Below are 22,977 nucleotides of genomic sequence, written 5' to 3'. Positions count from 1 at the left end.
AACGTGTTCTCACCAGACATGGAGTCTTCTGGTACCTTGATCTTGGACTTCCCAGCCTCCAGAACTATGAGAAATAAATGTTAGTTGTTTAAGCCACCCAGTCTGTGGTATTTTTCTTACAGCAGCCTGAATGGACAAACACAGACTCACTCCCTGATTTCATTTTAATGAGCAGCCCTTCTAACTCTGAATGCTAAGTGCAGGAAAAGCAGCAAAGGAAACAATGAATACAGCTCCTACTCTGGAGTAGCTTAAAAGCTGGTGTAGAGAGAGTACTTCCTTGTAAAACAGGTACGAAAATGCATGCAGGAAAAAGTCGGCACATAGTCCTGAAATGTGTGGTGTTTCCAACTTTGCACGTGGACCCAGTGTGAAGGAGGCAAAGGCAGTCTTGTGTGTGTTTCATAAGAAAATGGTTTCTCCATCAGAACGGAAAGAGGCCCTTAGTGCTTCCTTACTCTTCTGTTCGGAAGACAATACAGTGTAATCGTTAAAGCCCTAGCATCAACCTGCCTAGGTTAAAATACTGGCTATGTGTCCTTAAGCCATTAACCTAGTCTCTCTGTGCCTCAGTTCCCCATCTTTTAAATGGGAAAAATGATAGTATCTACCTCATACGATCATTGCATGAATCATGTGAACTGACTAGATCTCCCTTAGCCAATAATAAGTAATCAATGTTATTGACTATTATTCCTGGCTAGGCCACTGCACCCCTTTCCAAGTGAAGATCAAATTAAATCTGAGGTTTAGTGTTATAGGTCTGCTTTCTTAAGTTTCTTTTTTTCTTAGACTATCAAACTTTCTTCCTGAGCAGTGGTTTTGACAGACGTACATATCGAGAGACTTTACGCTCCTCAGGGTTACTTTGAAAATTTCCTGGAAAATCTTTTTTTTTTCAGCCAAAGAAATTTTGATATACAAAGAATATCATTAATATGCAAATCAGCATACTGTAAAATTCATTTTGGTGCTGCAGAGGCACTATTTTTATAAATACAGAAACATAATTATGCATCCTCTAGAGGACTAAAAATAATTATACAAATTTACAACAAAGCCCAAGGCTGTGTTTCCTTTTAACTGACTGTTTCTAATATCATTTAAATCTTGTTAGAACTTAATTACCAAAGCTCTCTTGTAATAATTCAGGTGGAAGATTTAAAGTCTAAACTTGCCATTCAGAAAACAGAACCTCATCAGAGAAACAAAGACATGCAGGCACTGATTGCCCAAATAGGACAGTGAAAGCTTGGTCAGGATGGAGCCATGTGGGTCCTGAGACGGGGAGGCTCATGAAGAGAAAACATTAATATTAATACATGAGCCGTGTTAATTTTTTTAACCTACAATTCCTTAGAAAGACAAGATTACATATAATGATCACTATGGACTATAAACCCAATTAGCCATTTCTACCTCTTCTTTAGTTTTCCTCTGTACTTTCCTTATCTTTTTCAAATTAAGGTAAATATAATTTGGGGGCAGTATTTTTTTCATAACGACTTAATTATCCTTTCTAAAGTCAATCCAGAATGTGTGTGTGTGTGTGTGTGTGTTTCATAGCTAAAGAGTGGCTTCTATTAGTGCAGAAAAGAACAACAAGCAAAGTCATGAGAAAGGGTTCAATTCAGACTCTGTCTCAAAAGCAATTATTTATTAGCATTTAGAGAAAAGGAGCCCCTTCTTATGAAATAAAAGACATCAGAAACTCAAACACTTGAAATTCAAACACATTTTCACTTACCACTAGTTAACAATAGTTTCTAGGACTTGGAGTTCCCTGGAAAATTAATTAGTCACCTTATGCTATACAGGATAATAATTTGTTTACGTGAGATGTCTCTGATATAGGTGTTATCCATTATGGCAGAAGCTGACCAATTAATTTTCCAAAGAGCTGTAGCAATTCCATTTATGAGATGTCTATACAATGTCGCCGTTCATTCTAGTCACTAAAAAAAAAATCAGTCAATTCAGTGAAAAAAATATTAATCAAAATGATTGTTTGACAGCATTTAGACAAATCAGCCAGTTGTTTGAATCTCTCATTTTTCAACCATTTATTTTGGCTTTGTGTAGGTATATATAAATATGCATACATGTGCTTATGGTAGATGGATTTTTTTTTCTGTTTCAGTGGTTTTAATCCCGTGGTAAGGTATATAATATTAGAACTTTTTGTATATACTATACTTGATGTGAGGGGAGGGGGAGTAAAAGGTGTTGCTCTTGCTTCTTGGGTTCATGGACTCTTTATCATCCTCTTTGAATCGAGCCAAGGGAAGTAGCATTTTGACAGAGACAGAGTGAAGGTACCAACTTAGTGGGCAGATTTTTCTATTCTAACCCATCTTCTTTCACGGACATGTGATCCTTTGAAAACTTATCCCCATTACTTCATTTCCTCCTCTTAATATAAAATTATGTCCTTACTTGAATTCAAGTGATATTTAAAGCCATTTCTTCTTTTGGAAAATTCCAGTCTCGAAATGTTTGAACTTTCTAGCCATGCTCTTGACTATCATTTGTAATTTGTCCAAGTGGGACCTCAGATAAATAAATAGACCTGTATATATTGCATATCTGAAAGAAGACCCATCCAGCAATAAAGCGAAGCACAAAGACTGAATCAGTCCCCACAGCATCTCTACGGCTGCACAGCACAATTCAGGATGATAACTGAAGAAATCCAAGCATATAGTTTCCCTTAATCTCTTTTTACGAGTGATGGCAGACTATTGTTCAAAATCTCGAGACTAGATATTTTGGCTTGGCTGCTGAAAAGGGAGAGACCTAAAATCTCTGTGTAGGGGGGTATCATACACAGGCCTTGTAGCCTGTGACCATCTCTCCTTTTGGCCAGTACGGGAAATCATCTGTGATTTCTGCCCATTGTACATGTCTATCGCGTCTGCCAGCTAATGTTTAGTAACAAGGGCTGTTTGTTCTTCTTAATAATTTGAACTTTCTCCATTTGTGTTTACCTTCACATCCAAACTAGCACGACTCTGCTCCGAGTTAATTCCCCAATTTCATTATGACCACAGTAGGGAAGGGGAAAAGGATCTGCATCCAAACCACCAGACAGAAAACAATGGGAACAGGCGGCAATCCAAGAGCTTTGGCATGATTTGCAGGAGGAAGCCAGCTCTGATTAATGCTATCAAAATGCTTGTCTTTCCTTTGATTGATATTCCAGGCCCTTGTTACAATTACTGATGCCGGAGACAACTATCATCAGACTCTTTATGGTTTGCTGTCGGTTGGGCGGGGGGGAGGGTAGGTGGCATGGACTTCACCAGAACATTTGCACATCTGCCTCAGTTTAACCTAAAACCCATTATTTTGCAAACAAAATATATAAGCCCAACATAGCAATCATTGTTCTTCATATTCTTCAATCAAAAACTCTTCAGCTCCCGGGCTTCCCTGGTGGCGCAGTGGTTCAGAATCCACCTGCCAATGCAGGGGACACGGGTTCGAGCCCTGGTCCGGGAAGATCCCACATGCTGTGGACCAACTAAGCCCGTGTGCCACAACTACTGAGCCTGCACTCTACAGCCCGCGAGCCACAACTACTGAAGCCCGCATGCCACAACTACTGAAGCCCACATGCCACAACTACTGAAGCCCGCGTGCCTAGAGCCCATGCTCCGCAACAAGAGAAGCCAACGCAATGAGAAGCCTATGCACCGCAACGAAGAGTAGCCTCCGCTTGCCACAACTAGAGAAAGCCCATGTGTAGCAGTGAGGACCCAACGCAGCCATAAATAAATAAATAAATAAATAAATAAATAAATAAATTTATTTTTTAAAAAAAGCTTGAAGAAGAGAGTTACAGTTCAAAAGATAGTGATCATACTTGCTTCCTCAATGTATGTGCATGACTTGGAAGTAATCTGCAAAAATCCTGACATTTCACCTCTATATAGTTCAGCATCTATCTCCTAAGCCTAAGGACATTCTCCTACATGATCTGATAGAGTTCTTTAACTGAAAATTTTAGGGAAAAAAATAAAAGAATAGGATTTTTGGGAAATGACTGATACAATCTTAAAATAAGAACTATAAACAATTAACTTTTGTGCCCAAGTGTATCAGCAAGACTCAATGGTGGGATTTTAATCGTTGTTCCCAGTTCCTCCTCACCAGAGATGAATGGAAATCCTTGGCATCTGTGAAATACTCTTGTCTGGTCCTGTCCTGAGGCCTCTATTTTTGTTTTCTTCTTTTCTTTAACATCTTTGTTGGAGTATAATTGCTTTACAATGGTGTGCTAGTTTCTGCTTTATAACAAAGTGAATCAGTTATGCATATACATATGTTCCCATATCTCTTCCCTCTTGCGTCTCCCTCCCACCCTCCCTATCCCACCCCTCTAGGTGGTCACAAACTGAGGCCTCTATTAAATCGGGCTCCCTTGAAGCGCTCTTAGGCATCCAGTGCTGCTCTCAGCCCTGAGGTTCCCTTACACCACAGCCCTATTAGGATTTGAAGGAAATTCTCAGTCTCTGACTGCAGTGGCTTCAAGTCCAAGTAAAGGACATCTATTTATCAACTACACTTAAAGCATATGATTTGCTCTAATACTCTGTCTTAGTCTGTTTGGGCTGCTATAAAAGAATACCATAGACTGGGTGGCTTACAAACAACAAACGTTTATTTCTCACAGTTCTGGAGGCTGAGAAGTCCAAGATCAAGCAATCAGCAGATTTGACGCTGATGAGGGACCACTTCTTGGTTCACGGTTGGCTGTCTTTTCACTGCATCCTCAGATGGCGAAGGGGTGAGGGAGCTCTCTGGGGCCTCTTAAGGGCACTAATTCCATGCATGAAGGCTTTACCCTCTTGACCTAATCACCTCCCATATGCCCCACCTCCAAATACCATCACATTGGGTATTAGGTTTCAACATATGCATTTTGGGGAGATGAAACATTCAGTCTATAGCATGCTCTTTGCTAGACGTTGCTGCCAGTTACTGCCCTAGGAAGGACTTCTTTTCCTGTTGCTTTGGGCTTGGAACTTTCTTCTCTCTCTAAGCATTCTCTCTGAATGTATGTGCTCTACAGTTGCCTGGAAGAAGAACTTCCAGAGTGAAATCTGAGCTGAAATGGATGCCCTATGATTCTGAACAGAAGTGTTATTACCTTTCACGCAATGAGCACCTCCTGGCCCACACTCCCCATCCATAATCTCATTAGGGCAGCCAAGAGCCTTACCATTTAACCATTGCTCTCCCTATATCATGTGAGCCACACCATATGGTTGTTTTGTTTGTTTGTTTGTTTTGTTTTTTTGGGGTATGCGGGCCTCTCACTGTTGTGGCCTCCGGACGTGCAGGCTCAGCGGCCATGGCTCACAGGCCCAGCCACTCCGCGGTATGTGGGATCTTCCCGGACCGGGGCACGAACCCATGTCCCCTGCATCGGCAGGCGGACTCTCAACCACTGCGCCACCAGGGAAGCCCCCACCATATGTATTTATGTTCCTAACAACACAGAAGTCAGCACAACAAAATATTTTTATATTTAATCAGATTACTATGTGTAGACTGGAGCTTTTGCTTGCATGTTGGCTCAGATGTTGGATCATTAAACACTAATTCACGGAAGACATATGTCCAAGATGATTTTCTTTCATGAATGGAATTGGTAAAACGTATGTTTCATTTGCTGTAGGATCCCTCCCTAACTTGTTTGGGAACTTAACTGGAAAGTGAACATGGGAAATAGTTGTAGCAATGCTCAGGGAACAGGACTCCACGTCATTCCAAGAAACGTTCACTGAATGGCTACTGTGTGCCAGGCACTATCGTAGGCACTGAAGATACGAAGATGAACATTCGTCCCTGAGAAATCCATGGTTAGTGGGAAAGACACTAATTTCTTAAACTGACTCACTTCAAGTCATTAAGCCATTTGTTCTATTTGAAGATGCAAGAAAGTAATATGGAAATGTTCATTACAGTCTTAGCGACAGCTCTTGAGATAACGCATTATCTCATTCCATCCTCAAAACAACTCTTTTATGCATCAAATGAGGTTGTGCCTGTGGTTATTCGGCCAGATTATAGTGTGGGTTTGTATGTGGAAACATATGTGTCAGTATTTCACTATGAATCACAGTGATTTTCATTCTCATAAAAAATAATAACAAATTAATGGCACAGGAAAATCATCTGCAACTTTTAGATCCACGCATTCCATAAAAGGGTGGATTTGGGGCAGCCAAAGCTTCCCAAGCAGGGTTTATGGTAATGACTCCTTGTGCCCTGACTTCTTACTCCACATTCCCAAATATAAGAATGATTTGGGGACTTCCCTGTGTGGCTCAGTGGTTAAGAATCTGCCTGCCAATGCAGGGGACACAGGTTCGAACCCTGGTCCGGGAAGATCCCACATGCCGCAGAGCAACTAAGCCTGCGAGCCACAACTACTGAGCCCACATGCCACAACTACTGAAACCCGCATACCTAGAGCCTGTGCTCCACAACGAGAGAAGCTACCGCAGTGAGAAGCCCACGCACCGCAACAAAGAGTAGCCCCCACTCGCCGCAACTAGAGAAAGCCTGCGCACAGCAACAAAGACCCAATGCAGACAAAAATTAAGTAATTAATTAATTAATTTTAAAAAAAGGATGATTTGGCCATTTCCTGGAGTTCATAGAAGGCTCACCTCTTTCTTTTCCAGATTTCCCTAACATCTGTTCATTTTATCAGCAAAAGTTTGGTGTTTGTTTGTCAACACTTATTAGTATAGTCAGTGGGTTGAGATGAAAAGTAATTCATCAGTCTTTGGCCCACTTGCAGATAAACTTTATTCGGTCTTTGGCCTAGTTGCTGATAAATTTCCCTCAACTGTGATGACTATAGCATTATTATAATTAGCCATCCTAGAGAGATTTACCCTACTCTCCAGCACACTACCCATCCGGCTGTGACCAGCCCCACGCTGGTCTTCAATCATTTTGTCTTCTTGGCTGCTATAACATCTCCAGCCTCAGGCTGGACCTCTTGCCCTGTACTGCTCTGCACCAACCCCCAAATGCCTCACAGCCACCATCCCCACCCACACACCAGCAATCTGCCCCACAGCACACACCTTCGCCTTGGTCACCAACAGATCATCCCTCACCATATAGCTATTCCGCAACCTAACCCCAAACCCAAACCCTCCTCTCCTCCCAAACCCTTCTGCTGTGCTCTTAGGCGCTGACTGTCATCAGCAAACTGACCTACATCTTCTTCCTCTTCTAAATGTATCTTCCTGCTAAAGGAAGCCAGGCTGTACCCTCAGGATGCTACTTCCCACTGCCCTCTCAGCTGAAGACTGTGTCTCTCCTATTCCTCAAGTACCTCAAGGCCAGGGGGAGGAGCAATCGTTCTCCTGGCTCCCCTTTGCAACGTCTCAGATGTCTGTCCTTCCTCATTCAAAAATCCTAGCTTTTTGGAAGCGAATCATCAAACTTTACCACCTCTGAAGTCATCTCCCTGCCTCCTGGTCAGTGGAGTCACAGGTGATGTCAACACACGGGGCACTACCTACCTCTCCACCACAATCCTATCATCAGACCAGGAGTCATCCAACATCCTGACGCTCAGCACCCGGCCCTCCTTAGCTCCAAAGTTCTTTCCCTCCACCTCACCTCAATCACTTACATCATCATACCCTAGACCTTGTCATTGCCAGTAATTACAACCCTTGTCTCCCAGACACCACACTCTCCTTATTTTCCTCCTACATTGCTGGACACTTCTTCTCGGTAACCTTTGCTGGTTCTTCCTTATCTCACTGACTCTAAGCATTGGAATGCCCCTCGGATTATTCAGCCTCTTCTCTCCTCTATCCACACACATTCTCTCAGGGACCTCATACAGTCTCATGGCTTGGGATAACTTCCAAATTTTTATCTTCTGTATAAAAGAGAACTGAATTAGAGTGCAGGATTCTGAACTCTAGTCCTATATACCCAACTGCTTGTTCCATATCTCAACACTGACATGGTCAAAACCAAAATCTGATCTTCAACCACACTGGATTCTTTCTCAGTTTTCTCCACCTGAGTAAATACCCATTCCAACCTTTCAGTGGTTTAGTCCAAAATTCTTAGAGTCTCCCTTGACTCCTCTCTGTCTCTCACATCCCAGATCCAGCCCACTGGCAAACGCTTTTTGTTCTACTTTTATGATATATCCATATTATGACCACTCTTCATCATCTCCAACACTACCACCCAGATCCAAGCCACTACTATCTTTCACCGGGATTATTACCCTAGCTTCCCAGCTGTTCTCCCTCCCTCTGTCCTTGTCCCCTTCTGTATCCTCTCAACACAGCAGGCATAGTGATCCTTTTAAGGGTAAGTCTCATCTCTGCTCCAAACCATCCAATGGTTTCCTATCCTACTCAAGATAAAAGCCAAACCTTTGCAATGACCTACAAAGCCCTCCACATTCTGGTACGAGGAGGCTCCATGAGATCTGCCCCTCACCCCTCACCACCATTATCCCCTGCACCACAACTACTGAGCCTGCGCTCTAGAGGCCACGTGCCACAACTACTGAAGTCCATACGCCTAGAGTCCATGCTCCACAACAAGAGAAGCCACCGCAATGAGAAGCCCGTGCACCACAACGAAGAGTAGCCCCCACTCACTGCAACTAGAGAAAGACTGTGTGCAGCAATGAAGACCCAAAAGCAGCCAAAATTTTTTTAAAATCTACAAACAATAAATGCTGGAGAGGGTGTGGAGAAAAAGGAACCCTCTTGCACTGTTGGTGGGAATGTAAATTGATACAGCCACTATGGAGAACAGTATGGAGGTTCCTTAATAAACTAAAAATAGAACTACCATACGACCCAGCAATCCCACTACTGGGCATATACCCTGAGAAAACCATAATCCAAGTCTTCTTAAACTCAACTAACTGCTTGCTATATCCCTGTACCCAAGCAGCTGAACGTTGATGGAGAAAATCTCACAACCATGTTATTAGGAACCATTTCAAATGTATGACCAAAATCTTCAACAAGCACTCAGCACTCTCTGACAACTAAACTTCCCTAGTAAATTCATTAACCTACTCCCAAGATGACTATTATGCACTTTCTCTTCAATTCTCAAATCTCCAACATCCCCTCCGCCTCAACTCTCAGCTGAAGACCTTGTATATTTCATAGAGAAATATAGATGCAATCAGATGAAAACCATTTCAACTTCCCCCCTTCCATTCCACACACTTACCTATATCTGTAGTCGCATGCCCTGGTAAATTTATGCCCTGGATCCCATCTTGCTCTCCTTCTCTTGGATTTGGCTCCTAAAATGATTTCCTTTTTTCACACCCTCATGCAGCCTGTATCTCAGCCACATCACGCTCTGTGCCCTTCTCTGACTCCCATGCCTTGGCTTTGTGCCTTCTCTTCCATTACCAGGCATTTTTCTGCTCCTCTGCTCTACCTGAAAAACTCGTATTCTTTTTCCAAGAGCAACACATTACCTCTTTTGTGAAAATATCTACAAATGTTAAGGACAGGATTCTTTTTGTTCTCTTTTCTCTCTCCATAGCATTTCTTTTCTTTAAATTATTTTATAAATTTATTTATTTTATTTATTTATTTCTGGCTGCGTTGGGTCTTCGTTGCTGCACACAGACTTTCTCTAGTTGCAGAGAGCGGGGGCTACTCATCATTGCGGTGCGCAGGCTCTCATTGCGGTGGCTTCTCTTGCTGCGGAGCATGGGCTCTAGGTGTGTGGGCTTCAGTAGCTGTGGCACACGGGCTCAGTAGTTGTGACTCGCGGGCTCTAGAGCACAGGCTCAGTAGTTGTGGCACACGGGCTTAGTTGCTCCGCGGCATGTAGGATCTTCCTGGAACAGGGCTCGAGCCCGTGTCCCCTGCATTGGCAGGCGGATTCTTAACCACTGCGCCACCAGGGAAGCCCCTCCACAGCATTTCATATTTACCTCTGTTACTGCAACATGTTCATTGTAATTATTTGTGTCAACTTGATTATCATATTCAATTTTCCACTCTACCCATTCCATACTTCAATGAGCCCCCCGAAGCCCTTCGGATGCGCTCTGTTTCACAGACTACACTGTTGTGGTCCTATGGGTCAACACATTATAGAGAACCACTTTTAATACTGGTCTTTTTTCAGCCCGGTGGGCATATGTCTGTGGGAGCTGGCAAGAAGGAAAAACTGAGTGACAGCCTCAAATTCTCCCTTTCTCTCATGATGGTTTGTTTGTGTTTTTTTGCCAGAATATCCTCCTTTCCCTTGGTAAGTGATTACCCTACCGCCAAGCACTCCCCACACATCAGCCCCATAGGTTCCTCCATACTAGGATCTACACAGCTTATGCCAGTAGCTGAGGTCTTCAGCACACTTGTTGGTACTTCTGTCTCCCCACAACTAGTCCCTGAGAGCCAGAATCTTGTTCTTGGTGTCCACAGGTTTGTCTGAGCACTGCCATCTCACCTGACACCTAGGAGCTCAGTGATTGAATAAACTGTTGATGATTTACAATATATTTCAAAAGGCTTCTAGTTATTATTATTATAATACAATCAAATTGTTTTTCAACTCCCAACTTTTATGTAGGTATAAGGACTAGAGCAGTTTATACATGATCTTGGGATTTCCTTCAAAATATCACACAGCATATATATTTTCTCTAACTGGGATGGATTTAGCTTACAAACATACGCTTGTTATCCCCATTGTTGTGATATATGCATAATTGCTCTCCTCCAAGAATACTTAATCACAGTGGGTGAGGCTTTAAATAATATTACTTAATATATTAGGAATCTGACATCCATCAAAATAACGTGGCACTGCCTTATTTATGAGGTCCTATTCAACTGCTATAGAAATGATACCAAGTATCAACAAAAAGGATATATTTGACTTTTCATAGAACTCTCCTCGAAACAGAAGCCTGATTTTACTCAGTACATATTATGTCTGGTATTAGATTGATAACATTTTATCAGCAGCACATACACTAGGAATCTAAGTTAAAAGATTAGACACACATTATAGCTTGAGAAACACATACAGTGTTTGAATACCCTTTATCTCATCAGTTAGACTGAAGAGTCTTTTTATTCACCTTAATTAAGTTCTCTGGAATGTAGTTAAGTCAATGTTTTTTTCTAGAACATTACACAATACGGACAGTATCCTAAATATATTGTTTAAAATAAGACCCGAATGCTTTCTACATTCACTTGGATATGATATAGACAATATAGAAAAATTTGCTCTTGGGTGTGGTATAGTTTATATGATTAAATGCTTTATTCATACTCATATGTCAACCTATTAGTGTGCTGTTAATTCAAATGTTACTATGATGTATTCTATCCCCATTAGCACATTCATCACAGGTGGATGTGAAACTTAGACAAAGGTGTATGTTCTCATTAATGATGAGCAGCCTATTCATCTTACTAGAATGTAATTAATGTTAGTTACAAACCTTAATTTTTCACTGTTTGTCATGACACATATTTAGCATTTCTCCTGTCCTTTATCAACCGGCTCCCTCGTATCACACAGCCAGTTCAAAACGACATATATTTAACCAAATCTGGCGCTTCATTTTTCAAGTATTTTATACATGTATGTTTCTTAATGTTGGTGGTAGTTCCCACACTGAGAGACTTCATGTTGGCTGTAGTAACTGCAAAAACTATATTACAGGGACTGTTTGATCCATCCTATTTTTTAATGTATAAGATTAATGTCATTCACTTGCTGAATTAAATGTTTAAACTTATGAAAGATTTTCTTATATTCTGCACTACAGCAGCAACTGAATAGAATTGTTTGTTAGGTTTTGGCAAAAAAAGAGCATTTTTTAAAAACACACGCATTAAATCAAAACTACCATGAGGTATCACCTCACACCGGTTAGAATGGGCATCATCAAAAAATCTACAAACAACAAATGCTGGAGAGGGTGTGGAGAAAAGGGAACCCTCTTGCACTGATGGTGGGAATGTAAATTGATACAGCCACTATGGAGAACAGTACGGAGGTTCCTTAAAAAACTAAAAATAGAACTACCATACGACCCAGCAATCCCACTACTGGGCATATACCCTGAGAAAACCATAAATCAAAAAGAGTCACGTATCACAATGTTCACTGCAGCACTATTTACAATAGCCAGGACATGGAAGCAACCTAAGTGTCCATCGTCAGATGAATGGATAAAGAAGATGTGGCACAGATATACAATGGAATATTACTCAGCCATAAAAAGAAACAAAATTGAGTTATTTGTAGTGAGGTGGATGGACCTAGAATGTGTCATACAGAGTGAAGTAAGTCGGAAAGAGAAAAACAAATACCGTATGCTAACACATATATATGGAATCTTAAAAAAAAAAAAAAGTCATGAAGAACCTAGGAGCAGGACGGGAGTAAAGATGCAGACCTACTAGAGAATGGACTTGAGGACACGGGGAGGGGGAAGGGTAAGCTGGGACAAAGTGAGAGAGTGGCATGGACATATATACGCTACAAAACGTAAAATAGATAGCTACTGGGAAGCAGCCGCATAGCACAGGGAGGTCAGCTCAGTGCTTTGTGACCACCTAGAGGGGTGGGATAGGGAGGGGGGAGGGAGGAAGACGCAAGAAGGAAGAGATATGGGGATATATGTATATGTATAGCTGATTCACTTTGTTATAAAGCAGAAACTAACACACCATTGTAAAGCAATTATACTCCAATAAAGATGTTAAAAAAAAACACACACGCATTTATAACTAAACACAAAAATACCTATGTATAGCTACCGTTCTCGCCACCAGACCCTGTAAAATGTGCTATGTATATGACAGCTCATTTAATCCTCATAACCATCCCTATGGGGTAGGTACTGTTAGTATTTCTATTTCACAGCTGAGGAAATGGAAAGACAGAGAGGTTAAGTAACTTGCCCCAAACCACACAGCTAGTGAGTGATGGCTCAGGGATCCAAGCCCAGGCAGCTTAGCTTGTGCACTTACTCTTGCTGTGCTGCCGTTCATCTTCGTGGTTCCTGAGGAACTTCATTTAATGATAGTACATTGAATATGCATGATGTCTAAGCTAAGGCTCTGAATTTTATTATATTTAAAGATCACTTTTATCATTTTGCTTTAATATCACTCTAATGAAATAAATGTGGGGCTTCCCTGGTGGCGCAGTGATTGAAAGTCTGCCGGCCGATGCAGGGGATGCGGGTTCGTGCCCCGGTCCAGGAGGATCCCACATGCCGCGGAGCGGCTGGGCCTGTGAGCTATGGCCACTGGACCTGCGCATCTGGAGCCTGTGCTCCGCAACAGGAGAGGCCGCGGCAGTGAGAGGCCCACGTACCGCAAAAAAATGAATAAATAAATAATGACATAAATGTGCTGAGTGAAATATCTATACACTATTTGTAAAACAGTAAACCTTAAGCTCTTGGAGGTCAGCAAAGGCAATTTAAATAACTCCCCATATCTAGACAAATACCTGCACACAATAACTGTTCAATGGATATTTTAGCAAATAAATGGATTTTTAAATTTAGGGTTCAAGAAACAATGAGAGATAAACTTGGGTTTTATACACATTACAATTTTGAGGCTCTACTAGTCAGGTGTACCAAAGGTTTTCAGAGGAGAGTCAAGCATTTGGTTGACTCCAAATATCCACTCCAAATATCCAACTTTAAAATTCAGTCAAGCATTTGTATGTGTCTCAGAATCTAGCTATTTGGTATTGAAATAGGTCTATTTCTTAATCCACAATTTAGGTTTTCAAAAACTGTAACTCTCTTTACTTTCCTATAACTAAACTATATTTCTATCTCCAAAGAAACTCAAACCTTCATTTTGCTCTCCAATGGAAAATGTTTCCAAATTTATAATTAAATCAGGGTTTGCCTAATTGATTCAGGGTAAATCGGGTCCATTTAGGATCTCCCTTTCTCCCAGAGGAGGCTTGTCATCTCTGTTCCCAGGAGTACGTAGCATCACGGCATCCAGGGGAGGCATCTGGTCCTCAACCTGCATCTGCCCACCTTACCTCGGCATCTTCAGAAATGGATGTATCCTACCTGGTTCCCAGTTATCTTCACCTCCACGTGCTGGTATCTCCCAGGGTGGTGATACTCCTACCGGGCCTCCAGCCACACAGCCCATATCCTTGGCTGGCCTCTCCTCACACCAGCTACAGGGGACCTCCAGGCCAGCCGACTCTTGTCATCACACCCACGCCATGGTGGGCCATGCAGGGAAGTATTGCACTGCTCCAGTGTCCGCTCAGGCCCCGTTACCCACATGCTCCACAGTAGTAAAAGTGTAACCGTGGTCCGTGGGGCTCCACGGGCAGCTCTGTGCTGCTCCCCATGGGGCCCAGAGAACAGAAGGGAGCAGCGTTCTTCTACTCTCAGACCCGTCATCTATCTGAGGGCCTGTCACACGCATGCATGTGCACACACACTCACACACACTTCCATGTATTCTCTCAAACATTTCCCGTTTCATACCCTGACCTTGGGTTAGGTCTTGTGGCTAAGATTTTGAGCCTCACCACCCCTCCCCTGGGGTCTAAGAAAGCCCTCCTGTGTAAGGGCCTAAATGGGCGTGAGGGGATGCGGGACAGGGAAATGCCAGTCTCCGATACCCCGGTCACAGTACTATGTGGAAAAAGAGGAACCTGCATCAGTAACTGAGTATGTCACCCAGCTCTTTAAACACTTCTCTAATAGCCCTGAAGTTGATTCTTAATCCTTCCTAGTGTTTATTAGCTACTGTATTGATATTCATCCATTCCTTTAAAACAGCTCTCTGCCTTTTCTTCTTTTCTCAATTTATTTTCCAAACAGTTATCCAATGCTGATTTTGTTTGAACATATGGAACTACTATAGACTGGATTAAAACACTGGTTCTCCCTTACCCTGGGGCATGCCTGGCCATATTGGCTGAAAAGCCTTTAGAAATGCCTGAGGACTGGGACTTCCCTGGTGGTCCAGTGATTAAGACTCCACATTTCCAAAGAGGCAGGTAGAGATTCAATCCCTGGTTGCGGAACTAAGATCCCACATGTTGCACCGCACGGCCAAAAAAATAAATAAATAATATAGAACTACCATATGATCCAGCAATCCCACTCCTGGGCATATATCCCCAAAAGATGAAAACTCTAATTTGAAAAGATACATGCACCCCAATGTTCATAGCAGCACTATTTACAAGAGCCAAGACATGGGAAAAACGCAAGGGCCCATCAACAGACAACTGGTTTAAGAAGATGCGGTATCTATACAATGGAATGTTACTCAGCCATAAGAAAAGAATGACATAGTGCCATTTGCAGCAACATGGATGGACCTAGAGATTATCATACTTAGAGAAATAAGACAGACAGAGAAAGACAAATATCATATGATATCACTTATATGTGGAATCTAAAAAATAATACAAATGAATCTATATGCAAAACAGAAGCAGACTCACAGACATAGAAAACAAACTTATGGTTACCAAAGGTGAAAGGGAGGTGGGGAGGGATAACTTAGGAGTATGGAATTAACAGATTAAAAAATACTACACATAAAATAAATAAGAAACAATGATTTACTATATAGCACAGGGAGCTATATTCAATATCCTGCAATAACCTATAATGAAAAAGTCTGAAAAAATACATGTATATATTATTTTATATATATATCTGAATCGCTTTGCTGTACACCTGAAACTAACACAATATTGTAAATCAACTATACTTCAATTAAAAGAAAAAAACCTGGGCTTCCCTGGTGGCGCAGTGGTTGAGAGTCTGCCTGGCGATGCAGGGGACACAGGTTCGTGCCCCGGTCTGGGAAGATCCCACATGCCGTGGAGCGGCTGGGCCCATGAGCCATGGCCGCTGAGCCTGTGCATCCGGAGCCTGTGCTCCGCAACGGGAGAGGCCACAACAGTGAGAGGCCCACGTACCGCAAAAAAAAAAAAAAACCTAAGAAAATTTAAGCGACCTTCTGTATTTTTCCTTAGCTTTAATGCGGATTTGGATGTTGGTCCTGTCATATTGTAAGCATTTTAAATGAGGGGGGATTTTTAGTAAATATCTTTATGATATAAAATATTTCAAACCAAATTCACATTTAGCTATTCTCTGTGTCTCCATATATCTAGCACCCCCGAATACAGCAAATTCAAGAGCACTAAGAACGTCCTTACACAGGAATAAAGATGATGCGTGCCTGTCTTATCTGCCCACCAGCTACATAACCCCACACACCAATATCATTGCAGGTTCCCATGAGCTCATGAGAGGAATCAAAGACCACCAGAGAAAGTTACAAGCTTTTACAATGTCTGCTTTGTTATGTGTGGACTTGACTTTTCCTTTTCCAATTGCGTTCAAAGGAAATTTCTGTTTCACTGGAAAATTATTCACCGCAGATCAATAAAGGCATTTTTGGTGGGTTTTTATTGTTTTGTTTAAAATCTTTATTGGAGTATAATTGCTTTACAATGGTGTGTTAGTTTCTGCTTTATAACAAAGTGAATCAGCTATATGTATACGTATATCCCCATATCTTTTCCCTCTTGCATCTCTCTCCCACCCTCCCTATCCCACCCCTCTAGGTGGACACAAAGCACCGAGCTGATCTCCCTGTGCTATGTGGCTGCTTCCCACTAGCTATCTGTTTTACATTTGGTAGCGTATATATGTCCATGCCACTCTCTCACTTCATCCCAACTTACCCTTCCCCCTCCCCATGTCCTCAAGTCCATTCTCTACGCCTGCGTCTTTATTCCTGTCCTGCCCCAGGTTCTTCAGAACCTTTTTTTTTTTTTTTTTAGATTCCATATATATGTGTTAGCATACGGTATTTGTTTTTCTGTTTCTGACTTACTTCACTCCGTATGACAGTCTCTAGGACCAAGTCTTTGGTGTTTTTATTTTGGAGATGTCATCCTATTTATACCCTGAGAGACTGAAAAGTAGAAAATATTTTCATCTCTGTTTTAAGTAGGGGAGGCACCTATTAGTCGAATCACCTTTCCAACCTGAGGTCAAGAAGATGACAACGTGAAAACATCCATCTCTCTAATACCAGAGCATGTCTTTGAATTTCTCCCTCTTCTGACACACAGAATAAAGTGGTGAGCCAGCCTGTCCCTGCCAACCTGCAAACCAGCCCGAGGTGTGATGCCACCTATTCTTGTTTAATTCACCCCCGACTGGAGGTTAACTGGACGGATGACGGCAGCCTGAGACTTTGCTTGCAGCAGACCCCAAACTCCGGACAGCAGAGCCCTGAGAGGAAGCGGGGGTCCTTCCTCCGGTTTCCTGCCTTTCCCAGTATGAGCATCTGCCACGGTGGTGGTCTGCGAAGGCTGCTGCCAGGCCGATTGAGGGGAATCAATCTCTCTGCGTGGAGCTTTAAACCAGTGTGTCTGCTACACACCAAACCCCTTCTTTCCCTGTCCCAGAAGAGGCTTCCCTGTCGGAACGAGGCTCTAAGCTTTGTGTAATCAAAAGCCTTTGATTATATCGGACCCAGTCCTTCTACTTGCCATGGTATCCTGTGACCTGGGCAAGCAGCGGGGCTACAAAACAACCCAATCTGTTGCTAGGTGGGCTGACAAAGCCGGGCTAAACACACGGTGGTTTTCAAGCTATGTTACATCTCCAAGTTGCAAAGCTAGCTATAAAGCAAGCCAGGAAAGCATACCCAGAGGTGAAAATTTCTCACAGACAGAGGCCACTCTGCCTCCGAGAGGGCTGTTGTCCTTCCCACTGGGAGTTTTTAAGCCACTTAGGGACAGCGACCATTTGAACAGAAAATTGTTCCTGTTTCTAAATGATTTTTTTTTTTAAAGAAAGAAAGGAAAGGAAAGAAAAAGGACCCAGGAAAGATGCTGCTTTTCTGGCATCTAACCCATAAAACACACGTATGGTCACACAAAAAGAGACCCGTTTCTAAGAATTAACTCAAAGAGATACTTGCTTACTCTGCTCTTCACCTGCTGTTCGCTTCGTCCTCAGGCTTTGTTTTTCACCTACCAGTGCTAGGCATCCTCCCTCAGCCTCTTAGCCCTCAACATAGGACCCAGGAGAGTTCTCACTCCCACCTTTCCTTACTGGATCCCACATAACAGCCTCCTTGGAGCCAGAATGAGATCTGTGGGCACCCCGGGTAATCATTTGGGACCACTTTAAATCAGTATTCATTAAAGAATCTTCAGCATTCATGTAGTGGAAAAAAAGATGAGCCCTGAACAGGTGAAGAGCTTAAGAGGACACAAGGGACACAAGGGACAGCCCCCGAGTAAAGCCACAGCCTGGAGTTTAGCTGGAACTCCCCTCCTCAGGTGCACTGCAATTACCATGTATTGTTACTCAAGCACCTCTCTGCACGGGAGATCTCTCCAAACCTTTCCCCTACCCTAAGGGTATAGAACAGCAAGAGATTCCTTCTAACTATGTGCATTATTCTCCCAGAAATGTACCCTAAATTCAGCGTTCTCCACCCCCTCACATTTCCATTATGTTTAAAAAGCCCTTATGAGCGGGTACCTCCAGGACCCCCTGCCTGGCTCAAGCCTGGCTCTAGTTCCCATGATCTATCAGGACTTATCTGAGTACAGTGAGATCTGCCCCAAGGGGTGGATTCCACAGCAAAAAACTGAGGGATCCGAACAGCGGCTACTGAAGAGCAGACGCGCAGAGTGAACGAGCATCCGATGCAAGGGGATTAATGGGGTGAGAAGCCACCATCTACACCTGCCCCTCTCTGAAGGCTGGGATCAGCCTTGCGGACACGAGAGGGTCCTAAGGTGACCTCGCACTCTCAGGCCCCATCACTGCCTCTGCTGCACAGAGAGCCCACTCCCCACCCCCCAAGGTCTGGGTCAGTCCACTCACGTCACTCAGATGAGGCTGGTTTTTGCAACAAATGAAGGACTGACATTTGCTTGAGTTCGAGTTTCATCATTTCTTCAACCCACTGGTGCTAGAGTTCCTTTAAAAAAAAAAAAGTGGACATTGAATAGCCGTATGTATTATGGAAAGCTGTAAAATCAAGAAGGATAACAGGGTGTTGATATTGACGTGGGGCGTGTCTGAGGGCACATTTGCAGTAAAAATGAGTTTCTCCCACGTTCCCATGTAGGTGCTGCTCAGCGCCACTAAACACTGGTTAATTCGCTAATACTATTCAGTGAAAAATACTTCTTCCATTCCATTTGTTAATAAATCTATTTTCATTCTCATGGAAATCAGCCCCTTTCAAGTTCATTTAAGAAGAACATTTCATAACTTTCTAGTAGGGGAAGTATTTTTATTTAAATACTTGCAACAACTAAATTGAGAACTTATATCTTTGATCTTTAAAAACATTCTTCTTGTGGCTCTTTGTGGTTAGAAAAGATTGAGAAACTATGAAACATGATACAGAGAATAAATACAATGGAAATTGATTTCAGTAACATTGACTTCGTTGGTATTATTTACTGTGAAGTAATTAAATAGTAGGAATTTATTTTTAACTTTAAAAGTTTATAAGCGTATCATCTGCCTCAGGAGGAGAGAAATTAACATCTGAAATTAATAAATAACATCAGTAAAGGAAAGTGTGGTGCAAAATTTTTAATTCTGTGCAACTATTATTGAGTCTTTCTTGGGAAAAATAAACAAATAACAGTCCCCAAAGGTAGATTTTAATAGTGTGAAATGGTTTTGGTGGTATCCTACTGCTCCCACAATGCTATATTTGGGAACCACAGGTACTATGGAATCGTGTCATTTCTACTGTATTTTTCATTCATTTTAAAACCTAACAGAAGAGGCAACATTTGTGTATGCCTGAGATCTGAGGTGGTTAGGTGTCTTTTTATTTTTTAAAAAGGAAGAGGCAGTATTCTCCACCCCATCCCCACGGATTTCTAATGTACTTTTGATGTATAGCAGTAATTCATTTCATGATTACATTTGTGCTCATTTTGTATCTACTCAAAGTAGATCAGAAAGGAAAAAGAAACAAGACCCTACATTCAGCAAGATGCTTTGCACACTGGCAGCCTGCATTAGCTGAGGTAAGAGGACATGCAGGAAGCTGAACCCAGGTTAGAACCAAGCCTTGGTGGAGTCTGAACAGGGATCACTTCCAGAATGCCTTGGCATCAGTCAACCTGGCTTCTACACATACTTGTACATAATAATGAGAAAATGTTAATAATGATTATTTTCAGTAGCATAGTACAGCTAAGCCCTCAAAAAGAGGAAGTTTTCATTGGTAAGGCATTTCATTTAAACATTGAAATCTGGTGTAATGTGAAGTATGAAATAAGTTTTGAAAGGAAGCTGATGATTAAGAAGAAATGCAGTGGGCATTTAATAAGTGGAGGAACCGCAAGATAATTAACTGGCATGCATAAAGATTCATGCTTCAAACCAAAATTTTAATTTTGCACATAAATGTGCCTGATGTAGGCAGCATTTAATCACCTAGCTGACAGGAGTAACTACTTTCATTTAACCTTGACTGAAGATCATGAATTCTAACAGGTTTAATTGGATACATCATTTAACAGAATGAACAGAGCAAATTTTTCTCAATTCATAGGTTCTGATTGACATGCACCAGCAATAAGGCGTTGCACAATTACAGCTGCTCTGCATTCCCGCCCTGGACAGCAATTGCCACAGTGATGTGACACCACTGGGTCACGGGCACGGGAGCTGTGCTGAGTCTCCCCTTGTTTTGTAAAGGGCAATGCTTTAAAAAAAAAAAAAAGTAAGAAGGAAGGAAAACAAGAGAGAGAGGCTGGAAAAGAAAGGGGTTTGGACACTTTAAGTTTTTTTTCATATTAATCACATTGATATGCACATCCTGTAAGAGAAGGGGTATGTCTCGTTATCAGCCACATGGAAAAATGCAGGAAGAATAACATTCTCTTTTATCTGTTTAGCACTTCTTTTCAGAGTTTCCGGAAGGACTCTAGTCAAACAAAACAGACTCAGAAAAGAGGACCTAAAAGAAAACCATGCCAGCTTGAAGTCTCCAATCCTTCTAAAGGAAACACAGCGATATGAGCCCTTGATGCTGCCATCTGCGTAGGGAGTGTAGGCACCTAGCTCCACATATCCGGTGTCTAACATGCACTGGGGGATACAGACCCTAGAGTGGAGTGAGTGAGTCATTGCTTCACTAACAAAAACCCACATGAATCCAGAAAAAAAAAAAAAGTTAGTTTCCAAAATAAAACTATAAACCTTTTCCTTCTGATAAGATGAACAATATCAAACCTTAAGAAACTGCCCAGGTGGCTGAATCCTATATGCCTTGGCCAACCTCAAATATCTCAGTTACCTCTGTAAACATTCTAGAGGGAACCAGATCTATACCTCAAGAAGCACTGTGCAAAGTCCGGCTAGTTTCAGATACGAAAATAAAAACTGAAAGAGCTAAATTTTAAAAACTTTTCTCTAACGATCTTATGGTTACCGGGGGAAGAGGGAGAGGGATAAATGGGAGATTGGGATTGACATATACACGCTACTATATATAAAATAGGTAACTAACAAGGACCCACTGTATGGCACAGGGAACTCTGCTCAATACTCTGTAGTGACCTGTATGGGAAAAGAATCTAAAAGGAGTGGATATCTGTATATGTATAACTGATTCACTTTGCTGTACAGCAGGAAGTAACGCAACACTGTAAATCAACTATACTCCAATAAAATTTAAAAAAAAAACTTTACAAATCCAACAACCATAGTTTTCTTACTATTGTTCCTTTGCTTTCCATCCATTACTCTTGTTTGGCAAACCTTCAGTTGTCAAAACACCTCCACCCCTGCAGGCCTGGTGAGCTGCCCTCTGCCCCTCCCCCAGGTCACTGTGCGGTAAAAATCGATCTGCTCATTGGTCGTCCTTTCATCTGTTACCTCCTCCTTGTGCACCCCCCCTCCCAACACCATCTACACTGGGGGCATCTTGAGGACAGACACTATATCTTTCGTCTCCACCTTCCCAGTTCCTGGCGTAGCACCTAGTGGCTAACCCTGTAAGGCCATAATTATCCAATGAATGAGTGAACTTAGAGCTGTAAGAATCACAGTGCTTCTGCTTTTCCTCCCCTGCCTTTTCCTTCCCCTTGTCTAGTCTGCCTTTCTTTCTCGTTTTCTGTCTTCCCCTCTCTTTCCTACGCCTTGCAAATAGGTGATCATTCAGCAGAGGCTCACTATGTACCAGCTACACGCTGGGCCATGTGCTGGGTGCCGGGGCCTCTGAGATGAGCCAAGCTTCTCTCCTGTGGAAGTTCACGGTCTCCTGGGGGAGACGGATGAGAAATATATAATTATAATACAGTACGAATAAAGGGAGAGTTTGAGTGAAAGCCTGGGCCACGGCACTCCTCCCTCCCCTCCCCAGAAACAAAGGGTCTGGCCTCCGCAGCCCCTCAGGCTCAGCATGGCTGCAGTTGGCTATAAATTCCCTTTTCTATTTGCCTTCGTTTGCATATCAACCCGCCTCTCTCACTAAATTGCGAGTGGGTCAGGTCAGGGGCCATACCTTATTCATCTTGGTACCACCCCTCCCCTTCAAGTTCATAGCACAGTGTCTGGCACTTCGCAGTGGCTACTGGTTGAATTGTGTGCCCCGCAGATTCATACGTTGAGGAGCTAACTCTTAGCATCTCAGACTGTGACTGAATTTGGAGATAGGGTCTTTAGAGAGTTAATCAGGTTTAAAAGGAGGATGCCAAATATTACTGGTGTCCTTACAGAAATGGGAAATGTGCAGACATTCACACAGGGAGAATGTCATGGGAAGATGAAAGCAGACATCGGGGATGAGCCAAGGAACACCAAGGACGGCCAGCAAACCCCCAGAAGCTAGGAGAGAGGCATGGAGATTCTCCCTCCTGGCCCTTAGAAGGAACCAATCCTGCCCTCAACGT

The sequence above is a fragment of the Leucopleurus acutus genome (genome assembly GCF_964270905.1).
Source record: "Leucopleurus acutus genome assembly, chromosome: 6".
Lineage (NCBI taxonomy): Eukaryota > Metazoa > Chordata > Mammalia > Artiodactyla > Delphinidae > Leucopleurus > Leucopleurus acutus.
The sequence above is the reverse complement of the archived record's forward strand: the minus strand, read 5'-3'. Positions refer to the sequence as shown.